At 45.6% G+C, this 20,082-nt stretch overlaps 1 long non-coding RNA gene across 5 annotated transcripts; it reads right to left on the reverse strand.

Annotated features, from left to right (window-relative positions):
- Nucleotides 1–12,478: 12,478 nt before the first annotated feature.
- On the reverse strand, nt 12,479–18,666 carry LOC125531579 (uncharacterized). Of its 5 annotated transcripts, none has more exons than XR_007293344.2 (8): nt 18,050–18,666; nt 17,803–17,960; nt 14,975–15,064; nt 14,829–14,887; nt 14,228–14,399; nt 14,016–14,123; nt 13,658–13,857; nt 12,479–12,712 (listed from the first exon to the last, which is right to left on the reverse strand). It is a non-coding gene; the product is annotated as an uncharacterized LOC125531579 (long non-coding RNA). The 5 variants fall into 5 exon arrangements; XR_007293342.2 differs by having other exon boundaries at nt 13,658–13,869; nt 18,050–18,665; XR_007293341.2 differs by lacking the exon at nt 14,228–14,399 and having other exon boundaries at nt 18,050–18,662.
- Between the last annotated feature and the right edge of the window lie 1,416 nt (nt 18,667–20,082).

Raw genomic sequence — 20,082 nt, forward strand, 5'->3', positions numbered from 1 at the left:
TTCCTGAACTGTTGGCGTGTGAATATGCTCCAAGAACACATTGCTGGGAATGGCTTCTCTCTTGGAACCTATCTTTGCCAATTCGCCGGCTGCTTGATTTTTCAATCGGGGGACGTGGTGGAGTTCTAGCCCCTCGAACTTCTTCTCAAGCTTTCTCACCGCGTTGCAATAACCAGTCATGGCTGGACTTCTGACGTCCCACTCCTTCATCACTTGATTAACTACCAAATCTGAGTCGCCATAGACCATGAGGCGACGGACGCCGAGTGAGATGGCCATGCGCAACCCATACAGGAGTGCTTCATATTCTGCTTCATTGTTGGAGGAATCAAAGTGAATCTGGAGGACATATCTGAGCTTGTCTCCTCGGGGGCATACCAGAACTACTCCAGCACCAGAACCGTTCAACATCTTGGATCCGTCCAAGAACATGGTCCAGTGCTCAAAGTGAACTTGAGTCGGCAGTTGCTGTTCGATCCACTCGGCAAGGAAATCTGCTATTGCTTGGGACTTGATAGCTTTCTTTGCCTCAAACTTGATATCCAAGGGAAGGAGTTCAATCGCCCATTTTGCCACTCGACCAGTTGCATCTCTGTTGTGCAGAATCTCTGACAATGGAGCGTCGTAGACGACTGTAACAGAGTGATCTGAGAAGTAGTGTGCAACCTTCTTCGTGGTCATGTAAATTCCATAGACAAGCTTCTGATAGTGAGGATATCTCTGCTTTGACGGGGTCAAGACTTTAGAAATATAATAAACTGGGTGTTGGACTTTGTACGCTTTTCCTTCTTCTTCCCGCTCGACCGTAAGTACTGTACTGACGACTTGTCCAGTGGCTGCTATATAAAGCAGTAGAGGCTCTTTGCTGACTGGAGTAGCAAGCACCGGCTGGGTGGAAAGCAGGGCTTTTAGCTCTGCGAATGCTGTATCAGCTTCTGGAGTCCACTCGAACTTATCTGATTTCTTCATCAGTCGGTAAAGAGGCAGCGCCTTTTCACCGAGGCGAGAAATGAATCGACTCAGGGCGGCCAAGCAAGCCATGAGCTTCTGGACATCATGCACACACACAGGGCATTTCATTCGGAGTATAGCGCCTTCGGAGGTTGGCAAAGGTTTCAGCGAGGTCGGTCAGCAGGTCAGAACCTTTACGTGACTTGACCACAATGTCATCCATGTATGCCTCCACATTCTGACTGATCTGAGTGAGCAGGCACTTCTAAATCATCCGCATAAATGTGGCTCCGACATTCTTCAAGCCGAATGGCATTGTGACATAACAGAAGCATCCAAACAGGGTGATAAAAGCTGTCTTTATTTCGTCGGGTCCGTACAGACGGATCTGGTGGTACCCGGAGTAGGCATCCAAAAAGGACAAACGCTCGCACCCAGCAGTCGAATCGACTATCTGATCGATGCGAGGGAGAGGGAAGTGATCTTTCGGGCAGGCCCGATTGATATCCTTGAAATCGATGCACATGCGGAGTGACTCATCTTTCTTTGGGACCATGACAACATTGGCTAACCACTCAGAGTGGTAAATCTCTCGGATATGCTCAGCTGCCAAAAGCCGAGCCACCTCTTCGCCGATTTCTTTTCTTTTCTGGACGCCGGACCGTCGAAGATGCTCTTTGACTGGTTTCATTTTCGAGTCAACTCGCAAACGATGCTCAGCCAGTCCCCTGGGAACACCTGGCATGTCAGAAGGCTTCCATGCAAAGATGTCCCAATTCTCACGGAGGAACTGGATGAGCGCTTCTTCCTATTTGGAGTCGGGTGTGGTCGAAATGTGGTTCGGAGCTGCATTGGGATCCGTCGGGTGAATGTGAACAGACCTTGTCTCGCTAGATGACTGGAATGCTGAATCTGTGGCTGGCTTCTTGGCTCGCAGCAAGTCACTCGGGTCTGCATTTTTCTGGTATTCTTGCAATTCTACCACGGCCATCTGGGCATCGTCGATCTTTGAGCCCTTCTGGAAACACTCTTCCCCCTTTTTCTGATTACCAGAGATAGTGATCACTCCTCTAGGACCAGGCATCTTCAGTTTGAGGTACACATAACAAGGTCGAGCCATGAATCGTGCATAAGCTGGCCTGCCCAGAATTGCATGATATGCACTCTGAAAATCCATGACTTCAAACGTCAACTTTTCTTTGCGGTAATTTTTGGCATCACCGAAAACCACGTCGAGTGCAATCTGACTGAGGGACGCAGCCTTCTTGCTTGGGATGACCCCATGGAAACTCATATGGCTTTCACTGAGTCTAGACATCGGAATGCCCATTCCTTTCAACATTTCTGCATACAGAATGTTCAGGCCACTGCCATCGTCCATCAGGACCTTTGTCAGTCGAGTGCCTTCGACCACCGGGTCGACCACCAGCGCTTGCCTCCCAGGGGTGGCGATGTGCGCTGGATGATCAGACTGGTCGAACGTAATGGCAGTCTGCGACCATTTCAAGTAACTGGGTGTCGCCGGAGCGACCATGTTCACTTCTCTGTTGATGACTTTCAATCGACTCTTGTTTTCAACATCAGCAAAAATCATCAGAGTGGAATTCACGTGAGGATAACCATCATCATCTTCTCCTTCACTCTCAGCCTTGTCTGCCTCCTTCTCCTTTTCCTTGGGCTGTTTCTCTCGGCACTGCTGGATCAGGAGTCGACACTGTCGAGTGGTATGCTTTGGATAAATGAAATTACCTTCTTCGTCTTTTTTGGTGTGAATATGTCACGGCAGATCCAACACATCATTTCCATCTTGATCTTTTACTTTCTTGGGGTTCCACGGCCCTTTGGGCTTCCCCTTGAACTTTCCTTGAACCACAACCAAGGCCTCACCCGGAGCAGCTAGTTCGGCCTTGCATTTTCGTTTCCGACTGGAGTTTCCTCCTCCGGCTTCGTGGGCGACTGCTTTGTGCTTGCCGCTCCGCAGTCGCTCTTCCTGCTCACCATTGGCATACTTGGTGGCAATTTCCATCATCCGAGTCAGAGTCATGTTTCCTGTCCGACCGAATTTCAGATTCAGCTCCCGGTACCTGACGCCTTCCTTGAAAGCACAAATTGCCTGATGATCAGACACATCTTCCATTGTGTGGTGCAGTGGGATCCACCTCTGGATATAATCTCTCAAAGTTTCATTCGGTTTCTGGACGCAACACTGTAATTCTGTCAAACCTGGTGGCCGTTTGCAAGTACCCTCAAACGTTCTGACAAACACTCGGGCGAGATCTTCCCAAGTATAGATGCTGCCAGGTGCCAACTGATTCAGCCATACTCTAGCCGAGCCCTCCAACATCAGAGGAAGGTGTTTCATGGCCACCTCATCATTGCCGCCACCAATCTGGACAGCCACTCGGTAGTCTTCGAGCCAGGTGTCAGGCTTGGACTCTCCGGTGAACTTACTGACTCCAGTCGCCAACCTGAAGTTGGGGGGAATCACTGCAGCTCTGATAGCTCTGCTGAAGCACTTTGGGCCAGAGACATGCACCCTATTGCTGGTTTGCGGGCCTCTGTCATGCCCATCTCGATGAGCTCTGTTTCTGTCGACCAAGCCCTGCACGAGAATAGATCTCGCATCAAAGCCTGGCTCCCTGGGGTCAACTGGAATACCTCTTCCGACGCTATTAGGGCGTCTGTCTTCATGTGGCCGCGGCGCGTATGACCCACTCCTTGGAGGAGGCGTGGGCACTCGACGGCGACCATCGCGATCGGCTCGACGATCATACTGCTCCTGGTTTCTGTACTGATCATGCCGCTCTCCACGTCCCTCACGCCTCGGGGGCGATCTCGGGCTATGGGCCGACTGGACCGTATCTGCGGCCATAGATCTGCTATGGATCCTATCCCGTGACTGAGACACGGCCGTATTCTGCTCTCCTGCTGCCCGGAGCAAGGCCCTGATCTGCGCCAGACCTCGGCCAGCTTCTGACTGGGAAGGTTGAATCGACTCTGCTATTCGGGCAGCAGCTGCTAGGTTTTGGATCGGTGTTCAGTATACCTGAGCCGGTGGTGGAAAGAGTTGGCATCGGCTGGACTCAGGAGCACGTTGACGAGCGTGATCGTCGAGTGCGCGCTGGAGGTTCTCCAGCCAAGTGCGCTCAGCCAGATTGGCCAGGCGAGCCTGCTCCAAGGCCTGGGCCTCCGGTGTATCTCCAACTATAGGAGTATGCAGGGCATCCATGTTTCGGCGACGAAGTTCTTCTTTCTGCTGCGAGGAGAGAGGCTTGGGGCGGTACTCCTCGTGAACGCGTGACGGACCGCCGTTCCCGTCACCTCCGTCTTCACGATCGAAGCCAGGAGAGCCGCGTGGTCCATTGACCACCAGGACTTCCGCTGCTGAGTCGTTGCTGCCGCACTCGGATGCAGTCTCTACGGAGCCAGTCGACAGATCGAACAGGCCGTAGAGAGACTCGTCGGGCTCAATCGCCGCGACTTGAGGGGTGGCGGACTGGCGGGCCACCGCATGCTTCACCCGCCGTTGAAGTCTCGACCGGCCGGTGCGCTTGCTCCGGCGGGTCGCAGGGAGGGGGAAAGCCATTGGAGTCGACTGGTACTGGGTTGACGGTTGCCGCAGGAGGACGCCGCGAACGCACGCGTGAAAGTGTGTCGCCCCGCGGGCGGGGAGCGCGTCGACGTCGAGTGGTTCCTCCTGAAGCCAAGCGGAGTCGTCGGCGACAAACACGAGCGCGCCGAGACGGATCTCGCGGCCCTCAGCCAAACCTCCGCCTAGAATCATGGTGATGGGGATCGGAAAAAATTGCAACTTCTCCAATAAGTCGCTAAGACACCGGCTCCACGGTGGGCGCCAACTGTCGTGGATCTAAGACTGACAGTAGAATGGGGGGTAAGTATGAGGAGGCAAGATCCTAGCTATGAAGAAGTTGTACACGCGAGTTTTACGAGTTCAGGCCCTTCTCGGAGGAAATAACAGCCCTACGTCTCGGTGCCCTGAGGCGGTCGATTGGATTATACGTGTGTGTGTGAGTTTACAAAAGATGCGAACCCTTGTCCCAGAGGAGGGGGTGGCTTATATAGAGTGCGCCAGGACCCCAGCTCCCCTCCGTTACACAGGATTCAATGTCCATAAAGGAAAGGCGTTAATGGTAACGTCTACAGTAAAGCGTCATAACTGCTCATAATGCTATGGTTTAAGTCCTGACCGTTGCAGAGTGGAGGATTCCTCATCTTCTGGTGGTCGAGTGTCTTCAAGGTGGTCGAGTGAGCGCGTCTCCACGGTCGAGTGGATGATGGTTTCTCTTCGACTGCTTCTGATTCTTTGTAGAGATGTCCTTGGGGAGGGTATGTTGGACTGGTCCATGACCCTACCCTAGGTACATAGCTTCATCAGCGCCGGGGTGCGTCCTCCTCCTCGTCGGTGTCGCCGAACAACGCCTCGCCCACCTCATCGCTGCACTCCTTGTCGGCGGCCACCACCTCGACCACCCGTTGCTGGTACCGCCAATGGGCGAGGCGGATCTCGTGGGCGAAGCGGTAGGACTCGATCAACGTCTTCTGCCCCGCCAGGTCCGCGTCCGGCGTGGCCACTCTGCCGGCGCCGACCTGCTCGTCTGCCTGCAGATGCTTCTGGAGAGGTTGTGGTTGCAGTTGGTGTTGGCCTGCGCCTGCCGGAACTGCTGGTCCCGCTCCTCCCACACAATGTCCATATAACGGGCATGGGCCTCGCGGATGGTCATGGTGAAATGCACCAGCGAGGGTGGAGCGGATGAGGATGGTGCCGCAGAGGAGGAGGCTGGCGCTAGGTCGTCGGAGGAGGCGTCCTCCATTTGCACGTCCTCCGGCTACCTGCCAGCCTGCCAGTCGGCAACAATGGCGGCCATGACCTTCTTCTGCTCCGACATCAGCCCGTTCCAGAGAGCTTTGGCGGCAGAGGGATGCATGGCGGGGAGTGGTGTGGAGGGGGATGGATTTTGCTATGGTCGGGGCACCGGGGCATCGGTTTATATATCACCGGTGGGCGGCAAAGGGACGGACGGGTGGCGCCGGAGGAGATGCCTTGGCAACTGCGTGCCATCAATGCGGGCGACAAATGGATGGACAGGTGGGCGTCGTGTAGTTTGAACATGCGACAGTCGCCTGCATCGGGAAGCGGCGCTCTCTTGGCCGGCGCGCCGCTTTAATGCCGCGTGCTAGTGAGCGGTTGCGTCCGCTCTGGCCAAGCATGAATGCAGGCGCTGACGCTCTGTTGCTGCACTGAATGAAAACACGCGGGAGAGGAAGAGGTTTCTGATGGGCCAGGTCAGTCAGAAGCGGGCTTGGGATCGATCCGGACTCCTGCAAACCTTTCCCATTTTTGTCTCCGGTTTGCGGAAAAAATCGCGCCCGGACTGCACCGCGGAACGTTACAGACCCGTATTGGATGGCTTTCGCGGTCCGAATCATTGCGAGATGTTTGCGGGTCGGCGTTGGAGATGCCCTTACATCATATTGATGTCCTTGCCAAACTTCATATATGTGCGGTCAAACTTCAAAAGTTATTGCATTAGAAATTCCTTTTGAAGTTTCACTGTACACATTTTGAATTTATTTAGATGAATGGGATGTAAAGGGCGTCTTACTATTTTTTTAATTAATAATTGTGAATAAATTAGAAACGTTTGACCACATGTATGATGAAAGTTCCGTCTATTCCTTCTTGAACGAAGTATCACCTTTCCTTCTAGAGATTTTTGCGTAGTCTGGAGAACAAATTCCATAGCAAATTGCCGTCAATCTGTATTCCACATCGGTCTCGTGAAAAATAACGTGAGATCAGAATATATATAACACGGTTCTCTCTGCCCCAGCTCAAGCTGATATCTAGTCTCACCTATAAGCTCGACTAGGCACAAATCTGTTGTCACTTGTCACGGTGAACTGGGCCTATATTAATCTTTTTTGTGCACATATTTGCCCCAAATTTGGGCTCCAAACCACCCCCATGATCATTTTCCAAGCCTTTAATTCTTCTGCATGCACCAATTAAGCTCCCAGGCGACGGCGAAAACAGTCGATCGGACGTGCATGATCCTTGCGAGCGGTAGATAGATAGATAGATGATCGATGAGACATACGTGCATGGAGCGGTGAACCTCTCAGCTGGCGAGTCGTTGTCTGAAGGAGGGAAAAGAAGAGGCCTGATCCCATGCAATGCAACGCACCTTCGTTTTGGCTGTGTCCCTTTGGAGACTGGAACTGGAGTTGTTCTTTTTGGCGCCTTCGCGGGCGCGCAGCAGGGTTGGAAACGGCGTCCCTCTCGCCGTGGGCTTTCTCGGCCGTTCGCGGGGACCGACACCGACCGGGTGGCGGGAGTGGGTTGTTGTATCGCGGGCCCCCGATCGACTTGTCGCCAGCATTTGTATTTGTTCGTTCTTGTGCTTTGGATCACGTGACCAAGACGACGGGAACTCGTCCTCCTGTAAAAGTAGTTCTGCCGACCTCTATTCCATCCGTATATACCGACGAAAAAAAAGGTTTTTTCAAGGGGCGCCCACGAAAAAAGGCGTGAATAACTTTTTTTAAGAAACATATGCAATTTTATCCATACTCATAACAATTATAGGTACACTAATTTAGATCAAAAATCCAAGAAAATATAAAGTAACTCTTATGGCTAAGATTTTACAACATTTGTTTTTGAAAACACCTTTTTTGCGGTATCAGTCTCTGTTAGAAAAAATACTCCAAAGACTCCAGTAAAAAGGTTGCAATTAAACCAATTAACTTCACCCGCACGAGTATTACCAATAATGATTTTTAAAGCATCTTGTGTCATCTATCCAAAAAGATGTGAAGTCTTGATTGATAAACGTACCTTTTCTTTTTCTTGGGCTGGGGATGATCCCCTAAAAGTGCAGCTCTTCGGATCACAATATCTTCACCACGATGTCGATCAAATTTTTTTTGCAGAAGCCCGATCAATCAAAGATTTCAACTCCACAAAGAATCAAACTAATAAAAAAAAGTTTGACATACCAACATAAACTCATCAGATCCGAATAATCGGATCTACGAGGACCGAAAACTCTCTAACCTCATGGCACCGCCAAATGAACAGGAGTAAATTTATTCTCACAAAAAAAACGATGATCACTCGATGATAACGAAGAACAAAGAACTCCTGAAGATGCGAGGTCCTCTCACCTCTCAGTGCCTAGAAGGCAGCCGGAGGCAAGGGGGCCAAAAATTCTCCGGTGGCGACGGCAACCCTAACCGAAACCCTCAAAGCTGGTGTTCGGCAAAAAAAGGCGCAACTATGTCTTGCCAGATTCGTCACCTATAGGCATCCGACACCAGGCCGACCCGACACTCCAGCATGACGCGAGTTCGTTATTCTGTTGTTGTTTTTTTCATTTGGTTTTTCCCATTGTTGTAGCCCGGATTATCTCAGGTTTTCTATGAATTTTCTTTGGTTTTCCATTTATTTTTCCACTTTATTTTATTCTTTTTTGTGTGTGTTTTCTTTGGTTTTCTACCTTTTTGATTTTCTTTTTGTTCTTTTTCTTCCATGCTTTTCTTTGTTACTTTTTTCTTTTTTGATTCTTTCTTTGGTTTCACACGTTTTCTGTGGTTCTTTATTTTTTGAACACAAGTCTACATTTTTCATACACATATTAAATATTTTTTACAGATTAGGATTTCCTTTTACACAGGTTTATTTTTTTAACATATGATTACATTTTTTCAATATATATTACGATGTCAACTTTTTTTCATACATATTGCAAATTTATCGTATACATCTAAAACATTTTTATATAAACTTTTCACATTTTTAAATATTCCTCCGATCCAAAATAAGTATCATGATTTTGGTTCACAACAACATGTTTTGACCATTTTTTTGAATACATGTTAAATATTTTTAAATACGTGTTGAAACTTTTTTTCGAACTAAGCAAACATTTTTCTAACATTGTACAAACATTTTTTAATATTCACACGAACACATATTGGAAACTTGTGAACATTGTATAAATGTAACGTACATTTTGTAAATGTATGGATCTTTTCTTAGTCACCCAAACATTTTTGTAATGTCCAATTTTTTTCATACACATGATTTACATTATTTACTTTTGTCATTCACAATTTACATTTTTATACATCAAAAATATTTTTCTATACACGTTTAATATTTTAAATAAAAGATCATTTTTGTAATCATGTAAAAGGTTTTTATAATATATGTGTGTGTGTGTGTGTGTGTGTGTGTGTGTGTGTGTGTGTAAAGTAAAAAAATTAGCACATAACAGAAAGTACAAAAATGTGAATAAAAAATATGACATGTTGTGGAACACGTTAACAGGGCCGGTCCAATAGCTGGTCATGGCAGGCGAGCCGTTGTACAATTCGCAGCGGGCGACATATAGCCACCCCCACAAAATGAATGTGACGGGCTGGCAAGCTGTGGCCCACTCCTCTCTCCGTGGCCTCCATCCATGCGGGAACATATCTGATGCATCAAGGGAATTGGTGCTACCGATGCACCAAACTCCGTTGCACATTAAAAAATGTTCAAAAAAATCCAGAAAAAAATTAGTTTATCGACACAACATCAATGTATGTTGTCACAAAAATTTGAATCAAAATTTAAAACAATGCTCAAGATACAAAAATGACAAATTTGACGTCAATGTGCTAATGGGCCAAAACTGAAGCCCAACTTGTGTTATGTACTATTCAATGTCAAATTTGTTATTTTTGGCATCTGAAGCAATGTTTCGAATATTGATTTAAATTTTTGTGACAACGTACATTGATGTTGTGTCAATACGCTAAATTGTTTTTGGATTTTTTGGAATATTTTTTAATGTGTAACGGCGACCGGTGCACCGGTAGCACAAATAGTCCGGTGCACCAGATACATCCCCCCATCCATGCTGCGCGCAACGCAGAGGTACCAAGACTGAGCCGGCGCACAGGGAGGCACCGAAGCAAAATGGTGTTTATAAAGCGAAAAACTAAGATGCTGCTCGTGTGGTTTAGCTAGATGTTTGAGTTGTTTTCCCCTGCGCGGGCTTGAAACTTTGTTGCTCAGCTGTTGCGAGCTTTTGTCTTGTGTTCTTTTGGGGTTGTAGGCTCTGGATTCTAGTCACTGAGAATTGGTGTCGTCAGGTTTTCGCCCCACGGTGAGTAATCTCGATGGCGAGTGCTCACAGTGGGTTTTCCGGCGATGCGTTGGACTCGCTTCCCCTTTTCTCCTTTCTTTGAACTGCTGTATTTTCATTATGTTGCAGTAATAGAAAGGGGTAATGCCCGGTTCAAAAAAAAATAACGTGAAAAACTGCAAAAAGAAACAGTGTTTTTCTGCGGAATCAAAATTATGACGTCCCATTCCTCTACGTGTGCTACTAGCCACTAGAGCTTATGGCTACTAACACATATGCCAGCGTCAATGTTATAAAGAACTCACTGCAGCGGGATATTTGAAGACATTTCGAAAAACACAAACAATTTTTTGAGAAATTGGAACAAAATATGAAGTTCAAAAATAATTTTCAAAAACATAAACACATTTATAATTTCATTTTTTTAAACAATAACAGAAATTCTAATCATGAACTTTTCAAATTTCAATCATTTGAAAAAATTAGAACAAATAATGAAAGTCTGAATGTTTTTCTAAAAATACTGAACAAAATTTGGAATTCTAATATCGTTTTGAAAAGCACGTTTGCAATTGAGAATTTTGAAAATATATATTAGAAATATATGAATATATACATTTTAAATGTGAGAATTTTAAATTCTGAATATTTGTCACTTTTAAAAATATATGAGCATTTTTTAAAACCCAAACCTTTTAAATTTTTGAAAATTTGAATTCCAAATATTTTTTAACAAATTTTATTTGTTTTGAGGAAATGAACGACTTTCGATATTCGTACCATATTAATATTCGTGAACAAAATTTATAATTCCTGAACAAGAAGAAAATATTAAAAAATAGTTTATAAAAATTAAAATGATAAACAAAAAGGAAAAGTAAAACTAAAAAAAAGAAATAAAGAATAGCCGGAAACTAACGAAAACCTTTTTAAAAGAACTAATATAAAACTTGATCGTCCTCGAGCAACATAAAGAGAAATCCGAATCATAAGGAACTCAGTTGTTTAAACCGAAATAATGAGAATGTTTTGGTTCACTTACAATCGGTACGCCTAGATAGACCTCCGCTTCTTGACCTGAGAACTTAGCATAGCTGTAGCGGTGGCATGGTTATAGTGCAAGTGTTAGTGAAGTAAAGATAATCAACACAGAGTTCTTGATCTAATAGATAAAACAACTTTGCAACACTATATTCTATTTATTCTAGACAACACTTGCTTGCCGGGAATGCGCGGAAGAGTTTTCTTTTGATAAAGCCAATAAAATGTAGGTTAGGGAGTGAAAAACATATAGTAAAATATGATACTCTAATGCTCTTAAGCACATCCACAATCATTTCCTCCTCAACAGTCTCAAGCACTTTATTCGAATCATTGTTCTTTGGAACTTTGATTATCACGTGAAGGGATTATGCCAACTAAGTGATCATGCATAGGTTTTCGTTGTGGCTTAATGTTTGGGAACTATGGACCTTTGATATATGTCTCTTTCGAGCTATTTTGATCAGTCCCATGTATTTACCACATACACACCATTTCAAGAGAAAGCTAACAATATGCGTTTGCAGTGTTGCCACTTCGTACGGTAACAAATTCATAGCCGAAATCCGAGATATCGCTCTTGGTGGATCGTTCATTGGCTAGCAAAGTCCTCAACATAACATCAAGAAAGGTGACGAAGCCACATTTACACACGTACACGTGCATAGAGTAGCGGGCCATGGCACCAGTAAGGAGCTAAAGCACCATATAAAGATACAACATAGATTTTTGGCATAATCTCGTTCACCCTTAAACTAAGTTCCTATAGACAAGTGCTATTAAGTCTATTAAAATTAATAACATGGGGTTGAGCAATTCAAACATCACTTCTAATACAAATTTCTCAAGTCCCAAGTCTTGAAAGACTTTCCATTGTGCATAGCTATTCTTGATTAATATCATTTCATTTAAAAACAGTCCCACGGCGAATCTTGATTGTCTAAACTGAACAGAACAAAGACTACAAAATTATTTCGGCTACTGGAACAAATTGTTTGTCTTAACTATCATGACTTACTCCCATCTCATAATACTACTACATCTACTCTAAGTATTCCAAGTGTAAAAGACGGGGGTCGTAGGACATACCTTCACGATTGCGAATTTACACACTTCTCTTCCTTACTCTTGCATTCCTCGTTGTTCTGCGTTGATTAACTCCTCTGAAAACAAAATGTAGATGAACTCCAAAGGGCAAGATAAAGAACAAGAGCAAAGCACAGCTTATTCTATTTTTTTGGTTTTTGGTTTTTTGAAAACTAACTTGCAAACGAAAAATTGCAAAGGAAAAATAAAAATAAAAAGCAAAATAAAATAAAAGCAAAGTGATGGAACAAACCAACACGACCGTTTTGAAGCTCATCGAGTTTAAGTACAACCTCATTACAAATTATTTAAGGACGCGTCTAGCCAGCACCCGTTGGCTGGCTAGTGCCCCCGAGCACACACCCCCAAAAAGTAAAATTCTGTCCACACCGTCCTAGAAAGGAAAGGTTGTCCCCATCCCATGTGGCCCTCAACGGAAAACATCTTGCCTCCCCACCAAGTGGTTCCATCACTCCTTCCTGCTCATATGGAGCACACAAGTTAGGAAAATGCATCTCGTGCATTTAGTTCATTCAGAAAAACGTAAAAAGCTATAACTTCGAAACTGAGCGTCAAAATTAAATTTCGTTTTCACCGCTTGCTTTCTTGCCATGAGCTCTTCGAAACAAGACGTCATATGGGTATGTTTGACCGAACTTTTTTTTAAGAAACTTTGATGCTATCTGAGGCAACTTTGGTGTTCCAGGAAGCAATTTTGCAGTATCAATGAACACAAGAAGACTTTGGTGCTATATAAGGCTACTTTGATGCTTCCCCTAACTTTGCCTACAACACTACAAAGTTAGGCAACTTTGCCACGAAGTACTTTCCCCGAATATTATCCTAGCCTACAAGTACTTTCTAGTACTATAAGGCAACTTTTTTCCTAACATTATCCATGTATCAAATAATGGGTGTTGATTATGTTACAACCGAAATGGTTTGCATATTTAAGTGGACCAAACGACAAGCTATTTCCGTGTATCAAATTAGTGGATAACAAAATATCTACAAACTTAGTTGATTTAGGCAAGTACTGTCTATATGTAGGCAACTTATCCTATTGAAAATAACAACTTTTGGGCAAACTAAATTAATTTGTTTCTAAAAAATATATTTGGGCAACTCGTGTCAGCCTCTCCAGTAATTAACTATCATGTGTTGGGTAAGTTTTGGGCGAAAATAAAACCCAACACTCTCAAGAACGGATCTCTAGGCAACTAGCGCCAGCATCTCTAGGAACTAACTGCTATACGTCGGGCAACTTTTGGACAGTTTCGGTTCAAAATGTCGACGATTCCACCCCTTGCATCCCCACGCCGCAAAACCACCCCTTGCAGAAAATCATCGATTCGCCCAAAAACCTGGGACTGCGCATACCCCTCTTCAACCATGCTTAGGGGGGGAGATTTTGAGATACTTACTGGAGATTTGCGGGCCAATTCTCGACCACTAGGAAAAAGATTTTCTGGATCTAGCTCCTCCCTGCTAGGTGGTCACGACACATAAATGGTGGCGCCCTCTTGGCTCTCGCTCCTAATTCGCTTGCTGGTTACCGGCACTACAAGACCTCTCTCCTCAATCTCTTACTGGTTGCCACATTCATATGCCAAAAACATTTATTCTGCGCAACTTGCTGACATTATTAGGCAAGTGGGTAGGTTACTGTAGAATCATTAACTTAGAAGAAAGCATAATCATCAATTATAAAAACTACTACATTCTCAGGCACAAGTTGTGTAACTACTACAACACTCATCAGACAAAAATCAAATCACCAACCTAACATGCAGATCATGCGCAAAGGTCTTTGTCATTCCAGTCTGCAAGAAGATCCTCTATACGCATCGTTTCCGACGAACACCCGAACACCGACACAACTTCATCATCCTGGTACCAAGAAGCAAAAAACAAAATTATATTGACAAGTTTTCAGTGCACCTATTTTCAGTTTTCACACACAAGAAAACATCCCTCAGATGTCACTAAATCACCTTCTGTGTGAAAAATGTACAACTCACAACTCCTTAAAAAAAGCAAGCTATAAGGAGGACCAATTCATGTAAAACACGGCGCCGTGTTTGTCAGGGATGTGCCATGCTTCTCTTGCAGTTGTATTCTACAAGAGCACACCTGCTGGCCATTGCATTTTGCATTGCCCCCAAACTACACATGACAACAATTCAGAGTTGACACAGGGAAAATACACAACCTCGGACTCATTGAAAGCAACAAATGAATATCAGGACAGGGTGAAGAACTACGAAATGGGCAAATTTGACATGCATGATAAACATGAGTTCCCAAGAAGGAACAAGGCAGGGAACATGCTGACAAACTCTGATATATGCCTAGGACGGTGACATTAATCATAAAGTCTCAGGTAATGATGATGATACTTGTAACATACAGATGGATTGTGTTCACTGGAAGATCTAAGCCAGTGGCAAAAAGCAAGTGTTCATGTGATGTAGGCAATTTGCATATAAGTTTCAGGCAACTCCATGTATTTGCTGGAACAAAAAAGCTAATAGCCAGCTACTGGGGAGGCAGAAAAAACTAGTTGGAAAGCTATTGGGGATGTGTGAAATTTACCTGGAAGTAGCTGGCAAAGCTTCTTGCTTGCAAACAGGGAAAATAAAAAGCAAGTCCCGCTGGGATATAGGCAAAATGCACAAGTTTGAGGCAACTCCTCTTTTTTGCTGAAACAAAAAAATTGAATAGCTTTGTACGAAGATTACCTAGAAGTGGATGTTGAATCTTCTTGCTTGAGCATGTGCACAAAACCTCGAAAACGTTGCTTTGACATCATTTTAGAATTTAGTGAGGCCCTGCAAACAAAACAAACCATTTGTTTAGGTAAGAACGTCTACGAAAGCATATTTATGAAACTTAGGTGATCAGGGTAGCGTTTTGAGCAATGGTTTTGGTTTGCTCCAGCATCTTCTTCTCCCAAGCCAGGGGATGGGATAAATTAACATAGCAGCAATTTTTTATGCTTCAAGTCTGCACGAGGGATCTTTGTAGCCGACATAGGCCTCTAGACCTGTGTGGTAGTGTTGCAGGCTTGAAGCAAATGCAAAAGGCGGGGTACGGCCAAGCGGTCAGGTCAAAGGGAGGGAGGGGGTCTGGGTCTCTTGTGTAGATTGGCTGTGCTGTACAACTACAAGTATCCTTTCCTGTGTAGTACTGTACTTGATACGGTAAGTAGCCAACTACAAGTAGCCTCTATAAAGTTATACTCGGTTTGTAGGCAATATCCATAGATTCTGCAGCCAATTCATTAGCTTAGTTACCAAAGAAAAAAATAGTGGAAGTCAGAGAAACTACTACTTGGTTTGTAGGAAATTCGCCTACATGTTTCGGGCAAAAAAAATGTGGACACATATTGTGTGGAACATCGAGTTGTGATGTGTCCCCTGGGCAAATGCATTAGTGGTTGAAGGCAAGTTGTACTCTGATCTAAGCAAATTGCATAGTATATCCAGGCAACTCCAGATTTTGTTTAGAAAAAGGATTGAATGGTAGCAACTCGTACTAGGTTTATAGGCAGTTTCCGTAGATTCTGTAGCCAACTCATAAGCTTGCTAGCCGAAGAAAAATAAATAGTGGAAGTCAGGAGCAACTACTACTTGGTTTGTAGGCAATTTTCCTACAAGTTTCAGGCAAACCTATGTGTGGAACATCAAGATGTGTTGTGTCCCCTGGACACATGCTTTAGTTGTTGCAGGCAAGTTGTGCTCTGATCGAAGCAAATTGCTCACTATATCCAAGTAAACCAGGGTTTTGTTTAGAACAAGGATTAAAAGTTAGCAACTCATACTGGGTTTGTAGAAAATTTCCATAGATTGTGCAGCCAACTCATTAGCTTGCTTGCCAAAGAAAATAAAATAGTGGATACAAACTGCATGTCAACCCATTCAGCAAGTCCAATAGCAGAAATGAGGCAACTACTTATCAAAATACCATGCAAGTTTGAGCAAGTCCAGTAGAAGAAATGAGTCCAATAGCTCAATATAAATCTTGATTTTTTTTCTGGATTATTATATGTTGCAATCACTTGGACACAGATAAGCAAATATCGACAAGTTTTCATACAAGACACATGTTCTTTATAATGGATAAAAAAAGAACACGTGTCCCTATCCGTTATAAAGCTATAACAAGGTTGTGATATTCTTTTTTATCCATTATAAAGAACATGTGTCCCTATGCGTGATGACCGCATTATGAAGTAATCTGCTGGACCTTCCATGCCACCTTGTTGTCCGCGCGACCCGCCTTGGTCCTGTAGATCCGTTTCAGCAGAAGCTATCGCAACCGAACCAGAAGTAAAGAAATTGAAGGAGAATGACTCGCCTCCAAGCTCGATGTGGCCCGCGAGGAGAAGCGAAGAGACGGCGGGTCAGGCGGCGGAGGTGCTCGCAGTACACGTAGGCAGTGATGATGCCGCCCCCTAAATGTGTGCCTAGTGCCTACCATGTCACTTACCTGACTTATCTCTCTCTTGCTGCCATTTGCCTAGAATAGTTTTTAAGTTGCTTGATCTATGTGTTTCAATTGCCTGGTCTAGCTGTCTGAAGTCGCCTAGCCCCTAATATGTGTGTGTTTTTTGAACTATCATGGGGGGCTACACTCTAAGCACAATTTTTTTGCATCATTTTGAGGAAAAAATACACATAAAAAATGGATAGGCAAGTTTAAACACATGATCAAAGTCCATGTAAACCTAGTGACACATTTGTATAAAAAACCCAAGCATGGACTGACTATCATTTTCTAAAAAATACTTTGGGCAACTCACAACAGCATATGTAGCAACTGTCTGCTCTGTGTTGGGAAATTTTCGGCACTTTCCCGAGGCACTCCAACTCACGAAACCACCCACCACCCCAACCACGAAACTCCACCGCCATGCAAAATGGTCGATTCGCCCCCTCGAATCCACATACTACGCCAACCCCCACCCCTGCTTCCCTCTCCCAACCTCCAAACCAAATTTCGGATGATAGAAGTGCAAGGGAAAATTTCAGATGATAGAAGAGAGAATTTCATACAAATTAATAAATATTTAGTAGAAAATGTTCAGAAGCAAAAGCAGGTGGCAAATCTTCACAAGATTAATGCCTAGACAGACACACACACGCACACACACACTCACACACACACACATACACACGCATAAATCAAAGGAGTGCATCTTTAGTAGTATTTCCCATAGAAATCAGTGTACAATGCCGCCCTTGCTCGACGAATCTGACGAAAGGGCAACTGCAGACTACCAGGAATTACATACAGGATCCATCTTGTCCATGAGAAATGGAACAAAGCAACTCGGGATGGCTACTCCTTGGACATGTGGATTCATCTTTTTTTTCTTCTTATTCTTTTAAAACGGTTTCTGTTTCATACAATTGGTGTTTGTATCATCATTCTGGCAAGACCGAAGTACACACGAATCTTCTCACCATTTGTAGAGGATAGCAAAGTAGAAGTACATTCATTTGGATATTACACATATCGTCCTTCATTCTGTTCTGTAGTACAAGTACACGAGAGGGATGCATACCTGTTTATTATGATTCTTTAGCAGGTGTACGAAGGTGGACAATCTTGGCATCCTTCCTTGTCTTCCTCTTGAGCCACTGGCAGAGCTCCGCCGGGTTCACCTCGCCCGCCACGGCCACGACTCCAGTGCCGACGTCGCTCCCACTGACGTTTCAACCCCTGTCAAACCAAAAAATCAAGAAAATTGGATGTTCCTGCAAACCAAGTAAGAGGGTTCAGGCCAGGTAGGCTGCGCAATGCATGCGTACCTAAGAAGGTCCTCACGGAGGGCATTGCCTTGTCGACCTTGCCGACGCAGCCCATGCACCGGCACTGTATGTTGACATATGGATTCACAAGTCCACAGCGAGCAGGGGGGCGCTGGTTGGAATCTGCGATGGGGCAGCCAGAGCAGCCGCTGCGTGCTTTTGTTGTCGTTGTTGGACAAGAAGGGCCAGGATCTGACGGGGATCGAAGGTCCCAGCCGCGGGATGCATCGAATCGGCGAGGGATCGATGCGGCGGGGCGCAGGACGATGCCGGAAGGGAGAAGCGGGGCGTGGGGCAACGTCGGCGCCGGTCAGAGGCGGGGGAGCGCGTCCGCCGGTGCAGGATGCTTCGCTGCCGGTCTGGGGTGTGGGGTGCGTCGGCGGAGAAGAAGGCTGGGGAAGGAGGAGCTCCGGCGTGGCCAGGTCGATGGAGGCTGGGCGCAACGGATCTCGCCGGGGCGCGGAGGAAGGTGTGCATGGGGAGGAAGAAGATGAGTTCGTGGATGAGGGAGAGGAATGGGTCGTGGGGCACGACCGCACGGGGCAGAGAAACGGGGTGAGTGAATAGTTTGCTTTCGGCCCAGACCGCCCAGCACCTGAGGCCGCGATTTCGATCGGACGACGCGGAAGGGTGTGTGCTCTGTAAGACATAGAGCCCACGAGCACTTTTTAGGTTTTAGGATTATTCAAATACCATCACATCTTGGAAGTGGTGACACAGGTAATTATGTCACCGAGATGCCACAACATGAGAACGAGAAAGAAGAACAAAACTGGCAACGAGGAGACCGGTATAGTGAGCATGTGTATGAATCAAGAGGATACCGATATATGTCACCTTGGGTTTTGTAAAGTATCTTGAAGAAAAGGGAACATCACATGATAACCAAAGGTTCACTCGAATGACATTCGTGTAATCATAGGGATCGATATGGACGTCCACGGTTCCGCTATCGATCGTTGAATGAAGGGGTTTCATTCATGTCTATGGTTTACCGAACCTACAGGGTCACATGCTTAAGGTTATCGTGATCTGCTGAGTGTTAGTAGGATGAGAGTATCAAGGATTTATTAGTGAAATAGTTTCGTTAATATTCAGAATAGTTGCGAGAGGATCCGAAAGCGTTTCAGGGTCACCAAAAGGGTTTCAGAGAGTATTGGGTAATACCAATGATTTAATATATAGGTGGAAAATGTTTTTGGGGCTGTTAAATTATACATAATATGCTCTAGTAATTTTAGAGGGCTTTTATATTTAATTTAATATCAATGAGCCTTAAAAGGCCAAACGGTGGAAGGCAACTTGGGTCACCAAGGCCCAAGTGGGGAGGCTGTAACACCCCGAGACAGATGTGCCAGGTGTCCTCCAGTTATTCGCTGTTGTTGCCTTGTCTTTGCTTTACATATCATGTCATCATGTCCATTGCATTTGCATATGTGTTCGTCTCATGCATCCGAGCATTTTCCCCGTTGTCCGTTTTGCAATCCGGCGCTCCTATGTCCTCCGGTGTCCCCTTTTACCTCTTTTCGTGTGCGGGTGTTAAACGTTCTCGGATTGGACCAAGACTTGCCATGCGGCCTTGGTTTACTACCGGTAGACCGCCTGTCAAGTTTCGTACCATTTGGACTTCGTTTGATACTCCAACGGTTAACCGAGGGACCGAAAAGGCCTCGTGTGTGCTGCAGCCCAACACCCTTCCAAAGTGGCCCAAAACCCACCTAAACCTCCTCCATCATCTCGGTCATTCGATCACGATCGCGTGGCCGAAAACCGCACCTCATTTGGACTCTCCTAGCTCCCTCTACATATATATATGTGATCCCCTTAAAAATCTCGCGGATGAAACCCTAGCTCCTCCTACCTCGCGCCACCGGACACATTATTCCACACACGACATGTCCAACCGCCGCCCTCCGACGAATCCGCCGCCGCCACTTGTCCTCGCGCCGCCTCGTGCCGCCGCGGCCCGCCCGGCCCGCAGCCGGCCCGCCCCGGACCGCGACCGGGCCTCGAGCCACCGGCGCGCGCCGCGC

This window comes from Triticum urartu, chromosome 4A (assembly GCF_056163025.1).
Source record: "Triticum urartu cultivar PI428250 chromosome 4A, HENAU_Tu73, whole genome shotgun sequence".
In the NCBI taxonomy this organism is placed as follows: domain Eukaryota; kingdom Viridiplantae; phylum Streptophyta; class Magnoliopsida; order Poales; family Poaceae; genus Triticum; species Triticum urartu.